The sequence below is a fragment of the Phyllobates terribilis genome, unplaced genomic scaffold (assembly GCF_046119375.1).
Source record: "Phyllobates terribilis strain yellow unplaced genomic scaffold, ASM4611937v1 Scaffold_3__8_contigs__length_932513732, whole genome shotgun sequence".
Taxonomy (NCBI): Eukaryota; Metazoa; Chordata; class Amphibia; order Anura; family Dendrobatidae; genus Phyllobates; species Phyllobates terribilis.
Window position 1 is genome coordinate 295,799,783 of NW_027362763.1, and position 23,776 is coordinate 295,823,558.

The window sequence follows — 23,776 nt, forward strand, 5'->3', positions numbered from 1 at the left end:
CTGAACTCCATGTCTCTTCCAAGGGGCATTAAAAGCATCTTGTTAAACCACTCTGACATCCACGTCTCTTCCAAAGGGCATTAAAACCGTCTTGTCAAGATACTGTGACCTCCACGTCTCTTCGAAGGGGCATTAAAAGCGTCTTGTTAAACCACTTTGAACTCCACGTCTTTTCCAAGGGGCATTAAAACCGTCTTGTTAAACCTCTCTGATTTCCACGTCTCTTCCAAGGGGCATTAAAACCGTCTTGTTTAGCTACTGTTACCTCCACGTTTCTTCCAAGGTGCAGTAAAACCGTCTTGTTAAGCCTCTCTGAACTCCACGTTTCTTCCTAGGGGCATTAAAACCGTTTTGTTAAACCACTCTGAACTCCACGTCTCTTCCAAGGGGCATTAAAACCATCTTGTTAAGCTACTGTGCGCTCCACATCTCTTTCAAGGGGCATTAAAACCGTCTTATTAAACTACTTTGACCTCCACGTCCCTTCCACGGGGCAATAAAACTGGCTTGTTAAACCACTCTGATCTCCACGTCTCTACCAAGTGGCATTAAAACAGTCTTGTTAAGCTACTGTGACCTCCATGTCTCTTCCAAGGGGCATTAAAACTGTCTTGTTAAATCACTCTGAACTCCACGTCTCTTCAAAGGAGCATTAAAACCGTCTTGTTAAGCTACTGTGCCCTCCACTTCTCTTCCAAGGGGCATTAAAACTATCTTGTTAAGCTACTGTGACCTCCACGTCTCTTCCAATGGGCATTAAAACCTTCTTGGTAAACCACTCTGAACTACATGTCTCTTTCAAGGGGCATTAAAACCGTCTCGTTAAGCTACAGTGACCTCCACGTCTCATCCAAGGGGCATTAAAACCGTCTTGTTAAACAACTCTGAACTCCACGTCTCCTCCAAGGGGCATAAAAACCGTCTTGTTAAGCTACTGGGACCTCCATGTCTCTTCCAAGGGACATTAAAACCGTTTTGTTAAACCACTCTGAACTCCACGTCTTTTCCAAGAGGCACGAAAACCGTCTTTTTAAGCTACTGTGACCTCCACGTCTCTTGCAAGGGGCATTAAAACTATGTTGTTAAACCACTCTGAACTCCACGTCTCTTCCAAAGGGCTTTAAAATCGTCTTGTTAAGCTACTGTGTCTTCCACATTTCTTCTAAGGGGCATTAAAACCATCTTGTTAAACCACTCTGAACTCCATGTCTCTTCCAAGGGGCATTAAAACCGTCTTGTTAAACCACTCTGACATCCACGTCTCTTCCAAAGGGCATTAAAACCGTCTTGTCAAGCTACTGTGACCTCCACGTCTCTTCGAAGGGGCATTAAAAGCGTCTTGTTAAACCACTTTGAACTCCACGTCTTTTCCAAGGGGCATTAAAACCGTCTTGTTAAACCTCTCTGATTTCCACGTCTCTTCCAAGGGGCATTAAAACCGTCTTGTTTAGCTACTGTTACCTCCACGTTTCTTCCAAGGTGCAGTAAAACCGTCTTGTTAAACCTCTCTGAACTCCACGTTTCTTCCTAGGGGCATTAAAACCGTTTTGTTAAACCACTCTGAACTCCACGTCTCTTCCAAGGGGCATTAAAACCATCTTGTTAAGCTACTGTGCGCTCCACATCTCTTTCAAGGGGCATTAAAACCGTCTTATTAAACTACTTTGACCTCCACGTCCCTTCCACGGGGCAATAAAACTGGCTTGTTAAACCACTCTGATCTCCACGTCTCTACCAAGGGGCATTAAAACAGTCTTGTTAAGCTACTGTGACCTCCATGTCTCTTCCAAGGGGCATTAAAACTGTCTTGTTAAATCACTCTGAACTCCACGTCTCTTCAAAGGAGCATTAAAACCGTCTTGTTAAGCTACTGTGCCCTCCACTTCTCTTCCAAGGGGCATTAAAACTATCTTGTTAAGCTACTGTGACCTCCACGTCTCTTCCAATGGGCATTAAAACCTTCTTGGTAAACCACTCTGAACTACATGTCTCTTTCAAGGGGCATTAAAACCGTCTCGTTAAGCTACAGTGACCTCCACGTCTCATCCAAGGGGCATTAAAACCGTCTTGTTAAACAACTCTGAACTCCACGTCTCCTCCAAGGGGCATAAAAACCATCTTGTTAAACCACTGTGACCTCCAAGTCTCTTCCAAGGGGCATTAAAACCCTCTTTTTAAACCAGTCTGAACTCCATGTCTCTTCCAAGGGGCATTAAAACCATTTTGTTAAACCACTCTGAACTCCACGTCTCTTCCAAGGGGCATTAAAACCGTCTTGTTAAGCTACTGTGACCTCCACGTCTCTTCCATTGGGCACTAAAACCGTCTTGTTAAACCACTCTGAACTCCACGTCTCTTCTAAGGGGCATTAAAATCGTCTTGTTAAGCTACTGTGACCTCCACGTCTCTTCCAAGGGGCATTAAAACCATCTTGTTAAACCACTCTGAACTCCATGTCTTTTCCTAGGGGCATTAAAACCATCTTATTAAGCTACTGTGACCTCCACATCTCTTCCAAGGGGCATTAAAACCATCTTGTTAAGCTACTGTGACCTCCACGTCTCTTCCAAGGGGCATTAAAACCGTCTTGTTAAACCTCTCTGAACTCCATGTCTCTTCCAAGGGGCATAAAAACAGTCTTGTTACACCACTCTGAACTCCACGTCTCTTCCAAGGGGCATTAAAACCATCTTGTTAAGCTACTGTGACCTCCACGTCTCTTCCACAGGGCACTAAAACTGTCTTGTTAAACCACTCTGAACTCCACGTCTCTTCTAAGGGGAATTTAAACCGTCTTGTTAAGCTACTGTGCACTCCACATCTCTTCCAAGGGGCATTAAAACCATCTTGTTAAACCACTCTGAACTCCATGTCTCTTCCAAGGGGCATTAAAACTGTCTTTTTAAGCTACTGTGACCTCCACATCTCTTCCAAGGGGCATTAAAACCATCTTGATAAGCTACTGTGACCTCCACGTCTGTTCCAAGGGACATTAAAACCATCTTGTTAAACCACTCTGAACTCCATGTCTCTTCCAAGAGGCATTAAAACCATCTTGTTAAACCACTCTGACCTCCACGTCTCTTCCAAGGGGCATTTAAACCATCTTGTTAAACCACTCTGAACTCCACAGCTCTTCCAAGGGGCATTGAAATGTTGTTTTTAATTTACTCTAACCTCCACGACTCTTCCAATGGGCATTGCATTTCCTCCTAATTTTAGTCAGCTTTTGCTTTTCAATGCATAGGCAAACACTAAGTCAGACCCACTCCCCCATAATGGGTAAAAGGTTTTTAGTACGCTGTTATCCACGTCTATTTCATGCGGCATTGCAGTTCCTCATAATTTTTGGATAGCCTTCCATTCATTGCTTAGGCCTACAGTGTACAGGAGACCTAGTTGCTATAAATGGAAAAAATGGTTTATTTAAGGCCCTCTGACCTCCATGTCACTTCCAAGGGGCATTGGAGTGGCTCAAAATTTTTGGTAGACATCACATTCTCTGTATGCCCTATAACTGTGTAGCCGAACCGCTCCTTTATGTACAGAAACATACCCCACAAGACATGTGTGGTTGACTGGCCTGATATTGATGTGAATGGTCCCTGTTCCCCCTGCTCTTTCTACTTTGCCACCACCTCATCCACCATTCATCACCTGAAGCTTTGTTTTAATGGGAGTCATAGAACTGGGATAGTAGCAGGAAAACATCCAGCAATCCTCAGAGGAGGTAGGATATGCGCCAAAACGCTGACCACCTCAGGCCTAACCGCTACTACATACATGCGCTTGCATTCCAAGGAACAGAAAGCTAAGGAGATGGATGGCCTCATGATCATGAATAATTTACTTATTGTGTAGGAGGCCAACCACTGCTGCTTTCTAACTTCTGAACTTTGTGTTGAGGCCTGATTGACCCAGGACCCGCAATCCTCTATGTCTAGAGGATGTGTTGCATCCCAGTGTCCAACTGTGTCCCGGCTTCCACAATATTAACCCAGTGTGAAGGCGTCAGTGAGATGGACCATCCCTGGCCACATTCACTTGTCCACGTGTTTGTGGTTAAGCTGTCCTTCCCACTAAATACACTGGGGAGGGCAAAGGTAATGTTTTGGTATGAGTGCTTGTGTATAAGGCGCACCGGGACAAATAGGGGTGGCTGGGGACCATTTATGGACATCCGGACGCCCCTAGGCGGCTGTGGACCGTGGGTAGGCACCCGGCCGCGGGGCGGCTGGGGACCGAGTATGGACACCCGGCCGCCCCCTGGTGGCTGGGGACCAAGTGTGGACACCCGGCCGCCGGGCGTCTGGGGACTGAGTATGGATACCAGGATGCCGACGCAGCCATGACTTGGTGGCCAGATTCCGTCTCCACATGCCTAAAAGGCCCAATTTCAAGTGCAAGCAAGCAAGCATTATGGTATTGCTTCCTGGGGGTGGGTGGGTGGCAGGCTGCATACTTGCGCTTGCATAGGAAGGAATGGGGGAGGTACAATTGAACACTCCCCTGGGACAAGGACTTGCACGGGGATAGTTGCAAGTCTGCATCTTCTGATGCGGCAAGGATCACTTCTGATGGGCACACTTTTAGGCAGTGACCTGGGTGTCAGAGATGCTTCCAGGGGTCTTCCCCATGCTGTTCCCTTGTCTTTTCAGCACTGTATGCATGTGTCACACAGCACATGGCCAGATAAGTTTGTAAAATGTTAAAATGACATTTCCTGGTGAATGCATTTGTCACGGTTGAAAGCAATACAAAAGTGCAAAAGCGCATAAAAAATGCTACTTGTGAACATAGCCCAAGGTGTGGAGGAGTATTTTTGTTTTGGTAATTTATTTTACCTTATACACAAGTCTTTACTCTGGAAAGGAAGTCCCTTATCATATTTCACAGGAAAACTGTTTCAGTTTCTTTTTTGAATGTTTTATTGTGAGCTCGTAAAAGTGGCTTAATACCTCCGACAACGTTGTTGACAGCAGTGACTTGGGGGTCAGAAATGCTTCCTGGGGCGATCCCAATGCTGTCCCCATGTCATTTGAGCAATATCACTATCGTTTTGGGCACTTTTTAGGCTTTCTACAGACTGCCGGGGGTGCCGCTGCAAAAATGCTTGTGTCTCCCATAGATTAACATTGGGCTCGTTGCTCGGGTCGAGCACCCGAGTATCACGGTGAGCTCGGCCTGAGCTTCGAGCACCCGAGCATTTTAGTGCTCGCTCAACACTAATCAGCACTTTTGTTTGAATACTTGATTTTATTTAACTGACGCACCCATAGATTTCAGTAGCTTGTCTCAGTGGATCCGATAACTGTCACACAGTTATAATCCATAAGGGCAGTAAGCAAAACTTTTAGTGAAAGTAAAACTTTCTTCACATATTAAAAATTACTGCTGCGCAGAGTAAATCCAAGATAAGTAGATGCACATGATGTTCCGGCAAATTACTTTGTTAACAACTGACTTTAGAAGTTTTGTGCAAATAGATCTATTTTGTCAAGGTGCCCCACCTGAGTAAATTTACATGAGTCTTAAAAGGGGAACTTAGCAATGTCATGATAAAAGTGGGTACCTTGATTCTGCAATAGACAGATTTTAGGCTGATGGGTCTAGCTAAAGTGAGAGTCTCTTTAAATCACTTACTTTAGATGACTTGAAGAATAACATTTAACAGTTTTTACAGCCTGAATAAATATGAGAGGCACTGTTCCAGTCCTTATAAGTGATGGGACTGGTGCTTACACCATGATTTACAATGCTGCATGCCAAAAAAAATGTGGTTAATCCTTTTAAAGTAGTGACATAGACAAATTATGTCTGTGAGGGAGTATTTAACCTCTTCCTGAAGCTAAAATAAGCAATTTAGAAGGAATTTGCAAGGTTTGGGTGCAGGAACTGTTATCGCCCCTTTCACTTGGCAGAGTAAGTGACATATTTCAGGGTGAAACAAAGGCACGACACAGTAGCTTTGGAGCGTCTATCCATTTCCTAGATACAGAACAGGAATGTTACACAGTATTGGTCCTGTTCTGAGTGCACAGAGCAGGAGCTTCAGTCATTGCTTGTAGCAGCAGCATCCATCACAGAGGATGCTGTGTTGCTGGACCAAAGCAAGTGTTGTCTGGTACATGGTCCACGTACCGCACAAAGCCAAGTAAACTGCTGCAGAAACCATATATGGGCACAGGAGGTGTTAGCGGCTTCTCCTGGATGTACAGACAAGAGCCAGTGGAAGACCTGTTCATTCTGATTGCTCCTTCTAGGCATCTATTCAAAGCTTCTCCCCCATCAGCCCCCTCCCCACTTTCCTTTCACTGGGATTTCTGTCTTATTAAGCTGTCTTGGAATGTGTGGATTTTGGCTTTTGACACGTTAAGTTGTTTTCTGATTTTTTTAGATTGCTTTCTGGATGTATCTTCTTTATTTTTTGGCTGTGATTGTAAATTCGGAGTCTTGCCGGAGCTGCTGCCCACCCAGGCTTCCTTAACAACAAAGCATTTATTCATTAAGTGAAGGTACTGCAAAATGCTTCAGTTCAGCATCCCTCCATCCTTTTATTAGGCTAACGCCTGTATATATGATTGCTGATCCTGGACACATGTACAAGGTAAGAGATGGAAGGTGCTGTGCAGAATTCCTATGCAGCCTAATTGACAAAGCTATAAATAACTTTTCGCTCTATTCCCTGCCTATTTGTTTCATTAATTTTAACAACTGTCAAGAGACTTGCCTTTAATGAATCATTGGAAGAACAATATTGAATATTTTAACAATACCTAATATGAAGCAGTCTACGTAGATGATTGAACATACAGGTAGACAAGCCTTTTTTGCTGAACTAAAAGCAAGAGCTGATTCACTTATATCTTCCATTTGCACTAAAAAGCATAGAAAAGAGATACATGAAAGGAACTTAAATAGAAGTCGTCCATGCGTATCTGTCTTGCTCATATTAACTGCTAATATTCAGATCCATTTGCTTTTTTTTCATTCAGCACTTTACATTGAACAATAAAGTAGTCTGGTTAAAAACCACGAGCTCTATACTAAGGGAGGATGCAGTATACCCATCATTCATGCAGATGTGATATTTTGTTAAATTAAAGGCTAAGTCTTGTGAAAAGATGAGCTTATCTATAGCTTTTCTCTAGTGACCAGCATGAGTAGAAGCCTAATGTAGTTTATGGTCATAAGCCAAATGGCATGGTATATACTGTCCGCTATTGTCTTTAATAAGCTGGCGGATATGACTGTATACACTTACTGTCATGTGTTTCGGTTACGTGGCGACTCAAATACTTTAGGTCAAATGAAGAAATGCAGTCAAGCACATGGGAATATGAAATAAGACACTACAGCTACAGAATCTTCCTTGAGATCCTTAACTCTGGCAATGGAGGGGTTAAAAAGGAGGGTTGGGATTATCCATGAAGTGTGGATTTTTTATTTTTTTATTTCATTCCATGTTTTAAACAATTCCATTTCCAATTCTTCAACTTCCAGGGAACAGTTGCAATCATTTGCTTTGCCATTGCAAAATAGTGGGGATTACCATATGGGCAATAATATAGATCTCACTGGACAAACATGATTTGCTTTTAGATTGGACTAGTCACTTGATTTTCCAACCTGTTACCCATTAGAAGTGGCATGTTGTCTGCTTGAATGATGACTTTGCATCTGCAACCATGGGTAGTATATGAAACTGTAATTATTGCAAGACTCCTATTACTGCCATCTGCCAGGAAGAGGTGTCCGTTATGTGTGGCTATTAAACCATGTAAATGCCTTTCTTAATATTAATTTTACGCAGGAGAAATCTGCAGATTACTGCATTATTATATCATTACTGCTCAGAAATGTTCACACAAAGCTTCTCTATCTACCTATCTATCTATCTATCTATCTATCTATCTATCTATCTATCATACAAATGTACAAATTGATAACATAGTTGTCATAAAATATTACAATGTCATATATGTTATTACTTATTCAATATTACAGAAAAGTGTAAATGGACACAGACAGGTGGGAGATGGCTGGACAATACCCTTAGTCAGTGTGTGAAGGTTATCATACATGCATTAAGCCATTATTAGCGTATCCTATCATGTTCTGAGAATGATAAAAAAAGTCTCATTGCATAAAAATAATCTCTCCCTTGTTCTGTTGAAGAATCAGTGATACTGTATTGCAAACATGTTATAAATAAAAAAAATATTGCCCAAAAAGATGTGAGTTGGGAGCTTTGCCAATCAAGGTGGGGAATGTAGAAGAATCTATGAACCTCCTGCTGCTTTTCAAGCTCTTACCTTATCTGAAATTCTGTAAAATCCTTGTGTTTTTTAGAATTAGATGTAAGGTATTACTTACTTATAATGTTCATTTTACTAATTAAAACAGCAGAGTCGCTATGACTGGGCCTGGAGAATTCCCCTTCTCAGTACAGATCATCTTTTCACATTCTCTTGCTTACATCCAACAGGATGCAGCTGTTTGGGAAGCTGATCCTGCAGCTTGCAGACTCATTTATCAAAGTATTTTGGTCCCCAAACTGTTGCAAAAGTAGAGCAATGGCCCATCACTAATAATTTTTAATCAGTACTATTTATCAAGTGACTATGAACATGATAATAAAATGTGATGATGCTTTAATGGATACATAGTCATAAAACTCCTTAGGATTGCTTGTGGTTTGACCTTTCCTCCCTTCACCACACATCAGTTTATGAAAGCGTTGCCTCGTTCTTCTCTCAGAAAGGCCAAATCTGATGCTTTCTCATTTGTCATCTCTCCTTATTTTATTTGACGTCCAATTTGTGAACATCAGTCATGTTTGAAGAAGTTGATGGAGTCAACTATGTCTCCTCACTGGGCATCTCCTTGTGTAGAACAGAACATCAATCCATCGTTTACCCCTTACTGTTTATAGGCCTGTTGCCTTTGGCTCTAACCACTGGGCTGTAGGATATTATTGAAGATGGTATTTTACCAAATGATGTGCTGAAAGTGTTGAGAAAATCTCACTTGATTCTAATGCGTGGCCATAAATGAAAATGTATCTTTCCCTATTGTAAGTTGCCCCATAGAATGTTAGATACTAATTCTGGTTGCTCGTCGATAAATGAAGAATTCTGTATTTTTCGTCTGTCCTAGGAGATGTTAAATAGAACTGGGAATATTGTAGCACAGATGAGCTGAGAGAGCAGCGAGATGATTTGCTGGTCTCAGATTTTCTGCATTTTGGAGGAATGGAGAGAGAAGCAAGCGTGAGGCAAAGTGAAATAGACTGAGAAAAGGATTGCCAGATGCAGCAGTTATAAAAAGAAGGAGCATAATTAGGACTAGAGGAAATGTTTCTGTTAGGAGGGGGATGAAAGAAAGCAAAATGACACAAAGCTATTGAATTGGAGTCAGAGTCAGCACACACATTGTATTCAAGCGGTGACTTTCCACTGAGCTGTCGACAGCAAAGCCAGTCTGATGTCATCCCATTTATATTTCAATTAATTTTAATTAAGTTATTGTATTGTGTTTGGTGCGCTTCTTGCCTCATTTAGCTAAATGATATAAAGCTTATATTGATGAGATTGAATCCAAACAGAGATTGTAATTTGCATCTCATTATGAAGGGTTAAATTCTGTTATGATTTATGTCAAGGAACTGGTCAGCGCTAATCTGCCACAGAATTATGATTTTATATGGGGTGGGCAAGAAGACCAAGGAGTATTGCCAAATATAGAGGGGTTCGAGACATCATCAAAATCTTAATCAATAATGTTTTACAGGTCTTGGATCATTTTGGAAATATAACTCTGCTAATTAAATCGACTTTTTTTTCAACTTTTAGGTTGATATAACAATATCCATGCAATTCAGTGTTATCTGTGGAAACCAAAGTGCTGGATAAGGATTATGCAGTTTACGTGATTCCATCTGCCATCTACAATGCTTATCAATGTATTTCTATCTAATACCTTTTTGAGCTCATTGACTTGTGTAGAGGAAGGATTAAAGCTTGTGGATCTGTAATCAGACTGTACCAGCGAGTCAGATGGCTGTAGGTATAATCACAGAATGCGGAGCCAAATCATCTGTTGATCAATATGCACAGATTTCTCATTATTATATTTGCGTGGGATGGACATTGTTTATTACTGTTTCATCCCTTGTCACATGCAAAAGTTGTTTGTAACTGTTGTCTACCCAAAACTTAAAAATAAGAAGCGCTGGCAATGTAATCATTACATTTCATGTTTGCCATGGCCTCAGGATTGGATGAACTGCCCAAAACAAACTTCTCTCGGCTTTTATAAATGTCGAACTTACACACAAATCAAGCCAAATCAGGGAACACATCCAAGAGACCATCAGGAGCAAATCTATTTGTTCTTTGTGGATTCATTTTTACCAAATATAAACATTACGATTGGCAGGCATAGAAGAATCCTATAAAACAATGGACAGAGTGAATCATATTACTTTTCACTGATTAGTTTGTCATGATTTTACTCTACTGTACTATACTAATGATATATGTAACATCATCAGGTATTAACAGGTTGTCTTAACATAATAAATGGGTAAAGTTGCCTGTAAAAGACAGCAGCTTTGTTGTGTACTTGTTGCTAAAATTCCTCTTTATTTTGAAGAACAAAGTATATTTCATTTTATAGTTTACTGCTCATTACCTAGGTTACTGGCCACCTCTGCAGTGTATCAGAGGTGGTTGGTCTACTAGACAAGTAAGTGCCTCGTATGCCCCTCTAATTCTGCAGAGGCAAAGATGTTTCTGTTTGCAGCATTGGAGAGTGCATCTCAATCATGCCACTGATCTGAATTATAAATCTTCAGGAGCATACCTCCACCCTAGGCCAGCAGGAAGCTGGGTGGCAAGGGAGCGGCGCGCTCCTGAATATTGATCCTGTGAATGACTCTTTAAAAGGTGTTGATCTACATTGCACGTGGACTTGAGTGACATATTCTTAGATCGTAAATTTATGATTAAAGACACTTTGATCTGATTTATCTACCTTGACTAATTTTACTTTTTCAAATATATTTGAATTATGGCCCATTACCATTAGCCCTTAATTTTTGTTTTAATGTTCTTACTGTATAAATACATTTGTTTAGTTGATGGTATTATGTACTTTTGATATTCTTAAATACTCCGACGTACATATTTTGGAGATATTGGGGAACCAAAAATAGTCAAATTTTTCAGATAAACTAAGGGAAAGCTATTGTATATAGTTAAATACATAGTGTGCTCTGAAAGGCCTCACTACTGTCAATCATAATATAGTTGAATTTGGTTGGTAAGATTGTCAAATGGAAATAATTCTTTTTCTAAACATAGCAAAATATGAAAACACGAATCATAAAGGTTTTTTTCATGATTATAGAAAATTGGCCTTATGGTAGAGAAAGTTATAAAAAAGTACTTACCCCTTTGATCTCCCACTGCTGCGACACTGTCCCTTTGGTGGTCCCCACTGATGCTGATAGTGATGACATCACATCTACAAATCACCTAACCACTTCCACAAATCACTGGCCTCAGAGGTCACATTCTGCACAAACAGCATTGCTGATGCCAATGATTGTCAGTCAGGTGACTGATTTACAGGACATCATTATTCTGGTACTAATGGAAACCAAACAAGGTAGGATATTTTACTTCAATCACGCCATTCTGTGTAAACCTTTTTCTACATATAATTAGCATTGACTGCAGATGAATGAATACATTTGAGTAGAATTGAATTCTACTGGAATTTTCCAAAAATTCGGATTAGACAATATACAATTTTTTTGTAATTCGGTTTAGCATGGATTCAGTAAAATGGTAGCCATTGGCTGCCATTCTTCTGATCTATAAAAGGCCATCAAAATGTTAAAAATGAAAAAAAAAAAACTTTCACTCGTCTTACCGCTCACTTCTCCGGTCCCTCAACTCCTCACCGCTACCCATAAAGGCAAAATAAGGAACATTAAATTTGTGGAGAATAACTTCTCCTCTAATTGCATTTCCGAACCTGAATATGAACAGGTGGATTTGACTTTTGCCTGCTATTAATACATATCTGTGGAAGTATCAGAGTTATAAAAATCCAATGTAGCACAAATGTATATTTTAGTGGAGAGATCTAGAGGAGCACTAAACATGAAAAATGCATGAAAAATATCCTAGTTATTTCTATACTTTTTTTTATCCGAATTTGTCTCAAATTACAACTAAGAAAATATAAAGAAATAAACAACTGTAAAGGAATCATGTGTCTTAAGTGCTGAGCCATGTCCCCTCCTTCTCACTGTCCCATGTGTGGCTATAAGGCTCTGTTTAACTGTCCATTAGCTATTTTTATTTTTGGATTCATTTTGGAGTCGTACTGGAATGTTTTATTTCCATTATAAGTAATATTCATTTGAATGAGTATAGAAGTGTCATGGAATTGTCTTCCATATGCCTCCTTTCCATCTGCTATTGTTTTTTTTTTGTAGCTGGATCAAAAAACATAGTCTGTGCAACCTTACTTTCCGGTCCCAAAAATGTGTAGGGAACGGCTTTATCCATATTTTTAACTTTGAAGTGTCGGTAAATTAGATCATAACATATTGTCATTCTTTATAACATTTGTTAATAAATCTGTTTTAGCACTGCACATGCCTAGAACACTGGAGGTGTTCAGAGACAGCTGTAATAAAAATTGATCTGTGAAAAATGGAATTAACAGTGATGCAAAAGGAAGCCAAAGTTTTCATTTTCATACTAATCTGTCTTTTGTTTGTTTTTAGGTAAGTCTGATTAAAAATGAAACTTTAGTCCCATTATTCTCCTGATTCGCCTATTTTTTAAAAATAATTCTATTCTGGAACCATTATCAATGCATGACAGCAGAACATGCGAACAGAGCCTAAATGTCCATTTGCATGAAAAGACCAGAGACACTAAATGACCGCCAATCAGTATATATTAACTGATCGACGGTCGTTTAATGGCCTTTTTTTCTTAGACAGGCTGAATGATCTTTGATCTATTGTTCAGTGAGCATAAGCTGCCATTTTTCTCAGCAGCAAGAGTCCTGTTTACACAGGACAAATCGCTGCTAAAATTAGTGATCTTTTATGCAGCACAAAAGACTTGTGGATGAGCATTCCTAGGAATTCTCATTCACGCTAATCTTTCACTGTAATTGCACCTTAAGATTGCTGGCTGCAGCAAAAGTCACATTGCTGTGCCTTATAACAAAACACTTGGCACTCAGAAGAATTAGATTTTTTTTAAAATTTTAATGGCAGTCCAATATTTAGTACAACAAGTCAGACGTTTCGGTCCTCAAGACCTACATCAGTGTACAGACGGCTCAGGGAGAAATATAGGGAAGTTTGGAAGACCACAGTGTCCTGAGAAATAGGTGATCAGGTGAAGGAGCCAGCACTATATGAGGCGTCCACCGCTGGCTCCTGGTATCGCCCTGGTCACTTATCTCTCAGGACACTGTGTTCTTCCAAACTTCTCTTTCTCCCTGAGCAATCTGTACACTGATGAAAGTCTTCAGGATCGAAATGTCTGACTTTTTGTACAAAATGTTGGACTGCCATTAAGATTTTTTAAAAATTCTTCTGAGTACCAAGTGTTTTGTTATTTATACGGATGCTTTAGATCCTACTTGAGCACCATTTCTCAGTAGTGTAACAGTTTCTTCTTATTGCTGTGCCTTGTCTGCAGAAGATCAAAATATTGCCTGGCATAAACATTTATGATTGTGTAAATACAGTCATTAAGTTTACATGCTAGTATATGGTATCTATCATTATCATCAGTAACCTCGTTAATAATTTGAAAGGAAACAGTTTCTCTAATTACTATAGCTACTCCACTTTTTTTCTTGGGGGCTGTTCCCAGTTCTTTTCCTTCCTAATCTTTTCCTTCTTCCTCACATCACCTTCCTTCCTCCCTTCTATTAGTATTAATGATATTGTTTTAAATTATGTATTGTATTATAAAAACTTCAGTAAAAATTCAGTTGATAAAAAAAAAATATATTGCTAGGCCACTTCCCCCTTGAAGGCGGCATCTCTCTACCATTATCTGATATGGAGCTGATTGGCAGAAGGTTAAAGGGGTTGTCCAAAACTTATATTGATTTTTATTCTAAATGTCTTTATTTATTTTAATAATATAACAGTTTTTCTAATATGGTTTAATTAAAAAGTCCATACCCTTCCCTCTCTAATATATTTTTTTACCTATTCTTACTTGAATAAATAAAAAGTGTGATTCAAGGGTCAGCACTGACTTTTAGAAAGTAGGGTAGATTTAAGTATTTATAAAGCATAATATGGAACTTTCATGGGTAATTTTATAAAAATCAGCTGTATACATGTGACCATCTGTGACAATATTGCTGGGCAGTTTTTCAATATGAGCTGTTTATTGGTGGCATATCTAAGAATCCTATACAATTTACAGTATATTTATTACTTTATTCTAATTACAAGGCCTCACTCAGGCATTTATGAGTTATGTACATGTGCTATATGTGTTTTTCAAAGAGAGAACACATACATGATATAGTCTATGTGGCTGTTTACATGTCCATTTTTCTTTGCAAATCAAGTGGTCTGAAAAAAACAAAAGTAGGCATGTCCATTTTTGATCCAAGTATCAGATCAAAATTACTCATACAAGTCATTGGTTCTGTGAAGAATCACTGACAGCACACACTTTTGTGTGCAATCTGTGTACTGTCCATTTTTAATACTGCTATGAATAGGATAAGCTTTGCCATTTATTTAAAAGAGAGGAAGCGCAATAGCGCCGTTACCCAAAAACAATATAGGTATGTGTGACGCCTCTTCTTGGAAGCCCTTTTCTTTACCCTGGGAGATGGGGGACTCGGAGTCGGGTCCTGATGGAGAGATGGGGTGCAGCCATGGCCCGGACCTGATCCGTGCTCAGGGCCGTCACAGTTAAAAGGATGGTGTGGGCTTATCCGGGTTGAGTGGCTGATTTACGACTACGCCACCTGTGGCACCTGGTGAAGGCCACCAGCGCCGCTGCAGTCCGCTGAGGCATGGTGTTATGGCGGCCAAAGTTATTACTACTCCCCACAGGCGGAGCAAGGCCTCAGGGCAGAGGGACAGGATGGAGGGGGTAGTAGTAGAGGAAGACGGGCGCCGCGTCATGCGGTGTGGCGCAGAATAAACAGTCCGGAGGCCATAGAGGTGAACTTCCAAGGCTTTACTCACATTAGAGATGGCAGAAGGAAGGCGACTCCCTGCTCCCCGCGGAGTCCTGCAGTCACCAGGGACGGGGATCCAACAACCTCCGAGTAAGTCCAGCGTACAATCGGGACCCTGTACCAGAGTGTTCCTGAACTACAGACCGAATCCTTTCCTGTCCATGTGTGTAAATAGGCCGGGTCTCCCTCTGAGCTCCTCTCAGAACAAGGGCACGGGTGGCAGCTCTGCTCCATCCAATACCCGGTGGGATCCTCAGGGCCTACCGAGCTTCCCCGACCAGGACGTGGAGTAGCAAGGTCGGGTGTCGGGGGCCGGTACCCCTCTTGCAGCCAGACTCCCTCTGAATATATCAGCATGGCGAGGACAGGTGGTGTACTCCGCTCCATCTGCATCCTGCCTGGGATCCATTTGCTGTGGAGCCACACTCTTAAGCTCCGGGCCTTCTTGGTCATGGTCCTGGACCGGGTTGAGACATTCCTCATCTGCAACCAGCCTCTCGTCCCAAGGCCAGGGTAAGAGGGCTGTGTCTCCGACCTCTGCAGGCCCACACAGGGTCCACTATCAGGGTGGGAGATCACGACCTCTGTACAGTCAAAGGACGATCAAAGACCCAAAACCAAAGATGGCTTTTTATTAAATATGAAATTTAAAGTGTCACTAGTTTGTGAGTCCTCCACCCTCACCCACTAACTGGTTCCCCTCACTCTTGGTTCCCCAGTCTTCCTGTAACCAGGAGGGCAGCACCAAGTGCATTCTAGCCCCCTCTGGTGGAGAAATGTGGTGTTGGATGCAAAGGTTGGGTCCCGGCCATCACACTGTTCTTATCTCAGAGGAGGAACACTACACTCCAACCCTCAGGGGCGCCACATATGTAGTGAAAATTGCTCACCTGGATTAATGAAGATCTGCACAACAATGAAGTAGACCGGGGGCTGCAGGCAGCACAAGATATCCAAAGGATACGAAGATGTCAGATGATGGATGCAGAGTGGTGCTGATGAATCCGCACTCCACCGGTGAATACGAAGACAGGAACAGCAAGTACAGCAGTGTGGATAACTGTACTTTATTGTAACAATAAGCTAAGTGGCAATTAGTTTATTGTTACAATAAAGTACAGTGTTACTTTATGCAGGACACTGACTCAAACTGATGGTAACATAGTTATGGGTAACATCATCCTACTATGACTGAGATGAGTGGTATGCCATATATTCCTTTACACGCTCTACTTCTTCCTCACTGATAGGCTTTGACAAAGGCAAAGAAGAACGATTATCACCTGTATTTCTTAGTACTACTGCCCAGTAGTGTCAATGGTGGTGGAGGTGTTTTGTTGCTCCTAGCAGCTTCCAACTTTTTAGCCTTAGTATGTTTTTTTTTTCTTTTACACCATTGCCACTTTTTCTTTTACCATATATATTGTACAACACTATAATTAACATTTCTCAATCATTTAAATGACAATGATTCAACCCTTGCTAAAAATAACATAACAAGAATTGCTAGGTAGGTACACATACAATTATCAAAAAGTGTTAGCAGGGCGCAGTACAGGTGTGGCATGTGTATTTGTCAAATTGGAATAGTAAAACAGGTGTACATTTTCCATATTTTTTTACAAACTTCAACCTCTGTCCTAAAAATGAGAAAATAAGAAATCTTAAGTAGTTACATGTTAAAAAAAAATGCATACACATTTTGTGAGGTAGCAGTCACAGTTAAATGTTTGGATTTTTGATTCTATACTTAAAAAAATATATATTATTTCTTCACCAAAAGGATCGCACAAGAAAAGCAAAAACTCAGTATAGTTGCTTGTGACTAGCAAGAATGCTGTCTCTTACTGACAATGAGTTCAGATTTTTTTTCTATTAAAAATATTGTTCTAGTTTTCTGCTTTCTAGTGTATTAAAAATGAAGAAACAATGTTTATTTGCAATTTAAATACAGCCGTACAGATGCAAGCAACACCATTTTATTGATTTACTCTGATTCTAGCATTGCTCCTGATAACTCCCCTAGCTCTCACTCCTTCTATCTCTCTATCAAATGAACCTTTGTATTATTCACAGACTACGACACTCATTTTCTTCAGTGCTGCATTTGCACAACAAATTACTGTCTAAAGTATTTGTCTAATATTTTAGGATTGTCTTTTCTTATCTCTCTTGCTGAGCTTGTGAGCTCTGATGTCCTCTCACTATCCCAAATTCAACATAAAATGACTTCTGCATTCCTTGCCTAGACTTTTATAGTCCCTCCTACTTGTCTGCACTATGTTATGTGATGTGATAGCTGCAAGGAATTATGAGGGAAAACCATGAGGTAACAGCTACGGTGATGTGAGCCTTCTGTAGCTGATGATTTTTTTGCAATGCGTAAAATGGTGGTGGGATTTTTTAGGCGAATCGCAAAAATAAAATCGCAAATTTTTTGAATTGGACCTGCAAATTTTATAAAATTCGACACAAATTTGGTTTACACCAGATCAATTTGTTCATCTCTACTTTTTTTCTCTAAAATAATGTTTTAAACATTTCTATTCTGACATTACTGAGCTCTACACTACTGAGCCACATTGCCTTCTGTACTTTGCAATAAATGTGTCAGTACAAATTATATGCAGTCTGCTAGCAAGGTTACCAGACAGCGTAAATTCAGACACACATGATTTACATGCAGTGAATAACTAGCTTACATGCATCCTATATATAAACTGAGTACAACACTTCACCATAGAGATACTGATTGTCTGGCATATAATTAATCACTCAAAACTGAACATTTATTACTAAATAATAATCATAATTGGGGACATCCCAGGTAACATGTACTCCTGTGCCGTTGTGTTTCATGCTAAAATAAGATAAAATAAAGCAACTCTGCATCTTTGTGCATTGATTCCTGTCCTCGGCATTAATTCTTGATTTCTAAAGTGCAGACAATGGCTCAATAACAATTCTGCTGAGTGAAACCAAGAGATGGCAATAAGGAACAAAAGAACATTGTGCTGTTACGAGTTTTGTAGCCACTTATTTTCATACCCCATTGCTTGTATTACTTGCCTGAAGCCGGTAGGTTTTGAATATTAACTTTAAAATTAGCTATTTTACTTCCATTCCTAAATATACTGGATTGTTTTTATCTAGGTTGGGAATAGGTAAATTAGGCGAGGCATCATACACATGGTTGCTGTTGGGATTTATGTCAGACGGAACCTGAATATTGACGCATAGATTTTTAAGGGTTCAAACTGTACCTCTTTTTCCCACCAAATTCTCATAAAGGGACACAGATATTTTTCTCAAGGGTTTTATAAGGATCCATAAAAAAATTGTGGAATACAGTTGAGCATTATGAAAGTATTTTTCTTGTGTGTCAACATCTGGGGGACATGGATATCAGCTGGACACACCGGTGCTTTATATGCCATCATGCTAATGTTTGCAGATAGTATTGTTGTTTTATGTAATGGACATCTAACGATCATATCGATCTCTGTATATATCTACACATGTAGCAGCCACCAACATGACCACTATGGCCCATAGTAGCAAAGGCACCATCATAATGGACAGCTTATGTATTTGCATAGTGAACGGGCTTATTAAAATTGAATGATCTATTTATCTATTTATGTGTAATTTATGTCGTCATACTGACACTTTATAGCATATCATCTTGTGGGAGAATATTTTCTTGTAATTCCCTCATGGATTATTCTACTGCAATACATTGAGTGGTGAGTAAAATAAGTAATAATTTATGATAAATAATCTTATTTCACTTAGTACTTATTTTCCTGGGTAAACAAATAGCCCCCAATGGATTAGAAAAAAATGAAGGTTTTGACTAAACTGCTGATAATACTTAACTGACGGTGTATGGCTGTGCTGACATAATTGACTTGATTTATGTAGAAGGTGCTAACAAATCTTACACCGTGATTGCTGATTAACTGCAAATGTATCACAATTATACTGTTTGAGTCAAGGGAATCAAAATTGCTTTTTGTATGTATGCTGCATCAGCGGAAACCTTATTGATACTTTGTGCACACTTGCTAAAATAATAAGATTTTATTGAGATTCTTAACTATTCTCTCTGCTACTTTTAAATTATACAGGAGGTTAAAGGACATCCAAAATCCATGGGTTGTTCAATAATAAGAAGAGGCACTTATTGGAATACATGTCAGGGTTTCTCAGTTTATAAAATTAACTTGAGGAAAGAGTATTCCAGAGACGCCAGTGTTATCTGGTAATCATTGTTCCAGCATTCATTGTGGTTCAATGCATTATATTTTTAAATGCTACTATTCCTATTAGACTCCATCTTTCATTCTGTCTATCTATGTATCTATGTATCTATGTATCTATCTATCTATCTATCTATCTATCTATCTATCTATCTATCTGTGTAGCTACCTCTGTTCATCAATCCAACCAAGACTATGTGTTGTATACAATTATTTCAATATATTATATTAAGAATTTTTCCTATTTGACATGCCGTGAAAGTGTAATCAGAAGCTTTAGTTTAAGGAAGCTTTTCACTTTAGTATTTCAGTGATGTCTATCAGAACCATATTATCTCAAGACTCCTTGGCTTTCGGGTATTTCAGGCCTCCTTAGGCATTTTAATCTTCACCCTACTACAGTTGAAAGCCTGACCCTGGCATAGTAGATTCTAGATTGTACCATAAAGCCCTATATCCATTTCGAGGGTCTCCAGAAGAATTTTATTCACAATATTTATATATACTTTTATTGCATGAGTAAAACTCTTTTTTCACAGCACAATTCTTCTTCCTTTTCTTACTTGAAATACTCACTTGTGCTTGTACATGTTGGCTGCCATTAGTCCTTTTATAAATGTATAAATAATTGTTTTGCTGCTTTCATTGGCCAAAAGGAACATTTAAGCAAATGCAATTATGGTCACCACTAGATTGTATTGTTCATGGAAGTGTAATAAGGGAGGAGGTGACATGGTGGCACAAACCTGACATTAGTACACTATAGGTCAGAAGTGATCAATATACAACATATTACTATGTTGCAGAGTGTAAAGTGAATCTAGAGGGGTTAGCCATTTCATCTTTATATTAACACAAGTGTTAGTGAAAATCATATTGTGAAACTACTTAATATACATTGTAAGATGGCCGCCTGGCAGGTCCTTGACAGGAGATTTCTATCACCGAGATTGGTAGCTTCAGTGATGTAAAACCGGGAAAGTATGCTCCAGAATGTTTAGTGCTGAGAGGGTTAATAGGGCGTGTCAGGACCAGTTTTTAGGAGCAGTCATAAGAGTTGGGCGGGATTGGCTGCTCACATATCCCCACCCCAGGGCGTGTGTATAAAATGGAGACCAGGTGTCTCATTCAATGTCTGTGGCTGGAGGTGTGGAGACGTCCAGCGTGTCTGTTCTTACAGGACACTGACTGGTAGCGGGCGAACCCGCAGCCCTGTATGGACTGTTTTTCTTGTTTTGTTAATTTGTGCCAGACAAGGCTTTGTATCGTTTACCTGGAGAGTGCCGTTTAAGAAGTCCAAATAAACGCACCTTGGACATTTTTAAAGAAACTGATTCCTGTGACTACCTTGAAAGCGGATGAGTGAGTACACCCTTACAACATATATTGCAAGTTATTCTCCTTCCACACAGTCTGCATTAAGCACCTGACTAAAAAATGACTGCTGATGGAGGAGCATGTGACCAGGCCAGTCCATCAGTCTCCTTCAACTAAAAACACTTCACATGGGAAAAGCTGTTTTAGACTTGGAGGAATCTTATTATTTCACATGCTACTCCATTAGCAGACATTTAGTGGACAGGAGAATAGTGTAGTTTGTGAAGAAGTCTGCATTAACAATCAGGTGGAGGAGAACCTGTAATTCTTATATATTAGTAGGTGCCACAAAATCATATCCTCAGCACATTTGCTAAGATAAAGATAAAGTGGCCAACGCCTTTAACCATTAGAGACCTGGGTGCAGGTAAGAGTGTCCCAGCAAAAAAAAAGTTACAGACTCCTGGCCCTGCTGAGCCCTAAGGCTTCAGTCAGATAAGCCCTGTGATTAAAGGGGTTGTCCGGTACTTTTAAAAAAATGCCAGTGTGTTTAAACGATAAATACAATCTTCTTTCTAATTACCTTGCACTGCTGATACTGCCTGTGAGTGGCACTATCACTGGCCGCTCACAGGCAGCATATGATCCCCGGCTGCAGCCGGCGCTGACATCCGATGACATCATGACAAGTTGCGGCTGCAGCTGGGGGTCCCTCTACCGCGTTCCAACGGTGGCTGCTGGATTATGGGCGGGGTTATTCCCCTGCATCACACCCAGCATCCACTGCGTGCTCTCCCTGTCTTCATTCACTGGGAAAGCGTGGGGTGGATGCTGGGTGTGATGCAGGGGAATAACCCCGTCCACAACCCAGCAGCCACCGTGGGGACCCCGGCTCTGAGTCACGCCTCACTAGTCGTGACGTCAGCGTGGGGTCATGTGCTGCCTGTGAGCGGCCACTGATAGCGCCCTCACAGGCAATATCAGCAGCACAAGGTAATTAGAAAGAAGGTTGTATTTATCATTAAAACACACTAGCATTTTTTTAAAATTCTTTAATTCAACCCTGGCTCAGATAAATCATAGAAGTAAAATAATACTGGGTTATACCTAATTTTCAGCAGCAATGTGGCCAGAAGTCATTTGAGCTTTATCTGTCAATAGATGATGGCATTTAAAGTATATAAAAATATTAATATATACATATATATATATATATATATATATAATCTGAAATGGCATCATCTGTTGACTGATAAAGCACAAGTTACTTAATGGCCACATTGCTGCTGAAAATTAGGTATAACCCAGTATTATTTTACTTCTAAGATTTATCTGAGCCAGGGTTGAATTAATTACAAGGATTATTGTGTGTGTGTTTGTGTGTATGTATGTGTATATATATATATATATATATATATATATATATATATATATATATATATATACACAAATATATAACACAATAAATACAATTCTTTAAATCTTTATACCACCTGAAAAAGCAATAGTAATTGCTGTGATTGTACAGGATTAAATCCGCAACGCCAATGGTCCAGAAAGGGGTAGGAGACATGAATAGTTGAAATGTGAATAGGGCGAATTAAAGCTGCACTCTGATTGTTGATACAAGCAGCAAAGACCATTTTTTATTTAGATAGTTTTGATAAATCTGCTTTATGGGCCTCATTCCTTTATCACATGTGTTTATCTTTGGTTTTCATGGATAGAACACTTGCCCATTATAATCTATGGAGCTGTTTACATGATTGTGTTTTTTGCTAGCAGATTGTCCAAGTCGCAGATAAAACTTGCACATTCAAATCAATAGGTCTGTGAAAAAAGGGACAGCAAACAGGTGCCACAAGTGTGCAAACTGAGTGTTGTCCAATTTTCTACTGTTTAATGGGTAAGAGAAGTTTGGACTTTTTGCAAAAAATGGGTATCTAAATGAAGCTTTAAGATCCATTTTCACTGAAAGATTATCATGAACATTCGCTTCACAATTTTTTTTTTTACTTTAAATATTTTTATTGGGTTTCACCAACATTTATATGAAAACAGAATGTTCCAATTATGTTCAATGTTAATAAAAAAGTTGAGGGTTGTTAATATTAAAGGGGTTGTCCACTACTATTCAAAATAGCCCAATGTGTTTTTATGCTTAATAGAATCTTCTTTGTAAATATTTCCCTCTGCTGTTTCTGCCTGTGAGCGGCGCTATCGCAAGCAGCTCACATGCATCACGTGACCCCCGGCTGCAGCCGGCTCTGACATCCGCTGATGTCACGTCATGATTCCAGATGCAGCTGAGGGTCCCTCTTCAGTGTTCCACGGTGGCTGCTGGGTTGTAGACGGGGTTACCCCCCACGTCACACCCAGCATCCACCGCTCACTCTCTCTCTCCCCATTCATTGGGAAAGCGCTCGGTGGATGCTGGGTGTGACACGCGGGGTAACCCCGCCCACAACCCAACAGCCACCGCCTGGACACCAGCACTGGGTCACGCCTCACTTGACGTGACGTCAGCGGGGGGTTAGGTGCTGCCTGTGAGCGGCCCGTGATAGTGCCGCTCACAGGCAACAACAGCAGCGGGAAGTAATTAGAAAGAAGCTTCTTTTCATCATAAAAATACATTGGGTTATTTTGAATAGTAGTGGACAACCCTTTTAAGTTATCATTAAACATTAGAATATACGTATAATCAGTTTGATGAGGTATTCATATAAGCTACTACATGAAAGGAGGGTGGAAAGAGAAAGAATAGGAAGGAAAAGGAGTTGGGGGGGTAACAAAAAAAAAATCACCACTACTAAATGAAACCAGCACTTCAGAGGAGACCACATAACAACATTCTATTTTAAGTATTATTTTCTGACCACCAGATTGCCAGGTCATTCTCCTCACTGAATAATATCCAGCATGTTCATTGGCGATAAAAAGCT

At 40.1% G+C, this 23,776-nt stretch overlaps 1 protein-coding gene across 1 annotated transcript in view; it reads left to right on the forward strand.

Moving 5' to 3' along the window:
- Nucleotides 1-6,017: 6,017 nt before the first annotated feature.
- The window catches only part of NLGN1 (neuroligin 1), a 1,206,163-nt gene continuing 1,188,404 nt past the window's right edge, over nucleotides 6,018-23,776 (forward strand). Inside the window, exon 1 of the mRNA XM_073674916.1 lies at nucleotides 6,018-6,607. The gene's annotated coding sequence lies outside the window, so the exon portion shown is untranslated. The remainder of the gene's footprint in view (nucleotides 6,608-23,776) is intronic.